Raw genomic sequence first — 5,594 nt, 5'->3', positions numbered from 1 at the left:
CCATGTGTGCATGTGTGTGCACGTGTGTATGTGTTGTAATATTACAGCAGAGTTTCTCTTATCTGACATAATCAGAAGTACTAGATAGTTGGTCAGTTTAAAAAAATCAATTAATGAGAGGAATCATCAAATATAAATAAAGACCAGTGCCTGAAATGTCTTATTTTAACTTAAAACAGTCATGTGCCTTCATTCACCACTCCCTGATGCAGGGCCAAGGGTGTGACCCTGCGAGGGCAGCGCCGTGTCAGCATTCTTATGTAAGTTGTCCTCCTAATGCGTTACGTACAATTTCTAATTCCAGACTCTTTATCATGGAGGAATAATTTAGAGATACTTGCAGAGCAAGCTCATTGAAAAATCCTTCTAGACATTTACAGTTCTTTTCTGGGTTTCTAGTTGCTTCATCCACCTAATTCCATAGCATTTGTTAGCGACTACTGTTTATCTAACTTTATTTATTTATTTTCTTTTGGTCAAGCCATGTGGCATCCTAGTTCCCTGACCAGGGATCGAACCTGCACCCCCCTGCAGTGGGAGTGCAGAATCTTAACCACTGGACTGCCAGGGAAGGACCTAGTAACTACTATTTATCATTCCAAAGCATTCAATGTTATATTCATAGAAAGGTGGACCCTTTTCATGTTCACTCTCTTACATCTCTAGTTGACATAATGCTTTTAAACATATATAAGTATGTAATTATAGTAGCCAACACAACTAGCCATCAGCAGGTTTGAGAGCAAATGACTCAACCAGCAGAAGAGGACAGGAGTACTTTCAAGTTCAGGCTGTCGTAGGTTTTATTCAGAAATTCTTACAAATTGGAATCTTTTAAGCAACAAGCCCAGCAAGTTGGTTAAAAGCAATTTCTAGTCTGTCTGACAACCCTGTTTCTATGTGCCTGCACTAGTTTTCTATTGTTATAACAATAGAAATAGATTGTTATAGATTGCTATAACAATCACCACTAATTTATCAGCGTAAAACAACACCCTCATTTATCCCACAGTTCTGTAGGTCAGAAGTCCAGGTGGGCTAAACTGGGTTCTCTGCTTAGGATCTCACAAGGCCAAAATCCAAGTGTTGGCCAGCTGGGCTATGATCCGGAAGCTCTAGGGAAGAATCCACTTCCACACTCATTCCGGTTGTTGACCAGATGTAGTTCCTGGCCACTGTAGGTCTGAAGTCCCCATTTCCTTGCTGGCTCTCAGCTGGGGACTTTGCTCGGCAACTACAGGCTGTCCACATTTCGTGACATGTGGCCTCCTCCAGCTTCAGGCCAGGAATGGTACGTCCAACTCCCCTTGGGCTGCAAATCTATGACTTCTCCTTCTGCTACAGAAGAGAAAACTCTCTGCTTTTCAAAAAGCTCATGTAATTAGATCAGGCCCATCCTAATAGCCTACCAAAGTCAATGGTGCCAAGTAACAAAGCACAGTCATGGGAGTGAAATCTCACCATATCAGTGGGTTCCAGGGATTAGAGCAGTAGAATCTTGGGAGCCATTTTTAGAATTCTTCTTACCACTGTCATTAAAGTGGGGACAGAAGGAAAGAACATTCCAGGTTACATGAAGACCATAAGCAGAGACACAGGAATTACAGGCACCAAGTAATTGGGGAACAGCAACACTGAAACCCACTTCAGTCCCACCTGTGGGCTCCTCTACTTCTAACACCGCAGGTAAAACTGGACAAGAGAAAGTGAGGGAACATGAAAAATTAAATTATGCTGTCTAAAGAATGTTTCCTTGGGTTGCTTCTTTCCCCAGAGAGCAAAGACTTCCATGTATCTATTGACAAAGAATGATATAATGATATCAAAATGCACCCACTTTCCACCCACTCAAGAAGGAAAAGATTTGAATGAGAATTCCCGGTGCTAACTGGTAAAACTGATATATGGTCAAAAATTGCAGTGTAAATGAGTACAACTCATTAAGAACACAAATTTGGACTATACTATAAAGGATAAAACTATTCATACCCTTTGACCTCACTTTAGGGACTTTATACCAAGGAAATAATCCAAAAGAATTTTTTAAATTATGCAATAAAAATACACTTTGTAGCAATATCTATAAACTATAGTATATTTTATCTAAATGTTCAGAATTGAAAAATGATTAGGTGAATTGTGGTCTCACAATATTCAAAGGAATATTATGCAGATATTAGCATTTTAATTGTGAAGAGTAAAATAAAATGTGTATGAAATGTATACGAAACCTCAAGTTTAAAAGTAAAATACAAAGCCTTATCTATGCTACTATTATAACTCTGTGAAAAATACTTCTGGACATAACCAGGATTTGGGGGGTAACTTGGAAAATGAAAAAAATTTTGAATAGGTTTGCTTTTTCTTTCATTTTGATTTATATGAACAGTTATAAGATTGTTTGTGCAATAAATAATGATAGCTTTTTAAAAAAAGTCATATATGAACTCCTAACGACTCTGACTACCGTGAATGTCACTGCACTCTCACTGGTTTTAAAAGGACCAGAGACAGTTAATCAAACAAACAAAATATAGATTACAAGTCAGGGCCATTGCAAAATGAGCCCTCACCTCTGAGCTCAGTGCCTTGAAGCAGCCCAACAACACGGAAATACAAGTACATTTCCCTTCTATCCCTTTTTCACTTTATTTCAAGGAAAAAAAAAGCGCATGTGGTATTGAAAATTGCGTCCTCTGCCACGAGAAGCAGTGAGGAATGTGAGGAGGTAAAGAGAATCAGTACAGTTTACAATTCTTGGAGAGAGAGAAAAAAACTTGTTTCTTTGCAAAACTGTGTTACAAAAGACCCATCATCTAGAGAGTTATGAATTAAGAGATGGTTTGTTTTTCATTTATCCATTAGGAATTCTGGTTAAAAACACCTCTTAAATGAATTTGCATTCCTAACCGGAACTGGGCAGGCCTTCTATTCAACTGCTGGCCAGGGATTTAAAAAGCAAACAAACCCCAAATCATGCCTTTTAGCCAAAAGTTAAAACAAGCTAACCTGCGGCACCTATTGTATAGACTTCATTATTTGCAAATACACAGTCTCACCTACCTCCTTCCTCCTAAGATGAAACTGGTTTTCATTCTGTTTTGCTGGGGATTCGATCTTTTTCATAATGGGACTTGCACTGCAGAGCCCTGAATCTTGAATGTGGTGGTCCACTGGAGGGGAGGACCTGCCATAGTGAAGAGAAGAAGGCAATGCCCATTAACGTCAGAGATCGATCAGGGAGCATGGACCTCCCTCACCTCTGCTGGCTTCTAATTCCCTCTGGTTTTACTTCCATCACAGAAGCAAACATTGTGAGGAAGTAGTTTTATTATTTAAAATTCCTCTGCTAATCTGCAGCACTCAGAAAAAATGTGTCTCTTCCAGCTCCAAGGGATCTATTGCAAATCCTTTAAATTGTCATATTATCCTCTCATTTGCTTCTATTTTAGCAAAGCAAATGATTAAAAATTAAACTTTCATTTAGAAGCATAATTATTTTAAAGGATGTCAAGGCTTCATGTTAAACAAATTTACTTCGGCAAATAGAATGAGGATTTAGAATTTGATTGAAGAGTTAATGAAATAACCGTAATTTGGTTAGGGGAATAAAACTACATCACCTTATTTATTTAAAGATTTCTCTCCTTCTTCACCTGTCTTGTACATAGCTATGTTTTTTATTCCTTTAGTAAACGTCTTAGCTTCACAGAGTGAATCAGAAATATTTTTTGTTTTCAATCAGGAAGAGAATTTTCTATATACATGAAAATGAAAATGAATTAATGTGACTTCCCTCAGAGAGAGTGGGAATTTATAAGTTGTGAAAGTGGCAATAATACTAATCTGAATCTCTAATCCTTAAAAATTCCTCAGGTAACATAAAATTTTGTTCTGAGTAACTGAGATTAACTAGTTTAGTGTTATTAGTTATGAAGAAAGCCAATGCCCAGTGCCTAGAAAGCTCTAGGGTGAATGAGTGAATGGACAGAAGAACTAACTGTGATGGGCAGCATATTGTTTCCTCATATCGTTTCCAGAGATCTCTGCTTTCTGGAATTCATACTCTTATGTAATCTCCTCCCCTTGGATATGGGCTGGACCTAGTGACTTACTTTTAAGGCATAGAATGTGGTAAAAGTGACGGCATGTCACTGCCAAGACCAGCTAGCTTGCAAAAGACTACAGCTTCTATTTTGCTCATACTTCTCTCTCCCTCCTGTGGACTAAGAATGTTGCCTGCCCTATCAGTAAACAAAGGATGTTGTAGCCTCAAACCAGCAGCCCCCCGCCCCGTGGCCACCCCCAACAGTGCACCCTGAGGGGATTCAGGATGGATAAAAGCAGGATACTGGCCCTACACAGTTAAGTTGCATATCAAAGGAATTCAATGAACCCAGACTCTGACATCTTACCATACATAGAAAAGCGCTAAATTCATTAACTTGAGATGTCTGGTTTTCTTTAATTAACAGTAAACTTCTGATGTTCTGACTACTTGTTTTTTGTTGCAAAACTCCTATATATCCTGGCTCCTCCCTTACCTCTTCAGGGCAGTTCCTCAGAGCTATCTGAGAGGCTGTCTTCTGGGCTTAAGTTCTCAATTTTGTCCACCAAATGAAACGACTTTTAGATTGTGCATTTTTTTCAGTCGATACTCCAATAAAACAAGCTGTTTTGAGCTGCCCTATGGAGAGGCCCACACAGCAAGAAACTAAGGATGTCCTCCAGCTGATGGTCCGGGAGGAACTGAGACTCCATCCAGTAGCCCACAAGAAGCTGAATCCTCCTAACCACCATGCGAGAGAGTTTGGGAAGCAGGTCCTTCTGAAGTCAAGCCTTAAGATGACCACAGCCCCAGCCAGTACTTTGATTGCAGCCTGTGAGAGACCTAAGCTGTGCCCAGATTCTTGACCTACAGAAACAATGAGATGAGACGATAAGTGTTGTTTTTTTAAGTCACTAATTTTGGAGTAATTTATTACGCAGCAATAGATAACTGACGCACTAATAAATTCATGCATGGCAGAGCATCTCTCCCATGGACACATTCATATTGAAATGCGGGGCTCAACCTAGCAGGTGACTCACAATTGTTTCAAATGATACGGTCTCCATGTAAAATATATATGCTAATCCAGTCAACTGTCTAGGCAGCTGGTACCATGGTGATAAATCCAGGAGCTGGGGCAGAGGGAGGCCATGGTGGAGATCACATTAGATACACAATGGAAATGCCACCTCTTTGTCTCTTCTACTTTAAGATTGTATCCCCCTGGCAGTTCAAGAGGCCTAATAGATTTTATTGGGGGCAGGGGATAAGGGGGCAGTGGTAGGCAGCCTGGTTCTAAATGTATGGGTGTGAACCAAGAGTACAAATGGAAGTCCATATACTAAATGTTTACGTATTTGAAAGTTATAACCACACTACACCCACAGCAAGGTGCATGTTCTCACCAAGAGCTCCCCCACTCCCCATCCACACAGCCCTCTTCCCAGGAGGCCAAGCGAGTTTGCTCTGTATTCCAGAGGCAACCCTTTACCCTGTGCGCCTGAGTGGGAACACTGAAAGACTGGGGCAATGGAAGCCAGGC

Source organism: Monodon monoceros, unplaced genomic scaffold (genome assembly GCF_005190385.1).
Source record: "Monodon monoceros isolate NGI ecotype Baffin Bay Population unplaced genomic scaffold, NGI_Narwhal_1 Super_Scaffold_3, whole genome shotgun sequence".
Classification (NCBI taxonomy): Eukaryota; Metazoa; Chordata; class Mammalia; order Artiodactyla; family Monodontidae; genus Monodon; species Monodon monoceros.
The sequence above is the reverse complement of the archived record's forward strand: the minus strand, read 5'-3'. Positions refer to the sequence as shown.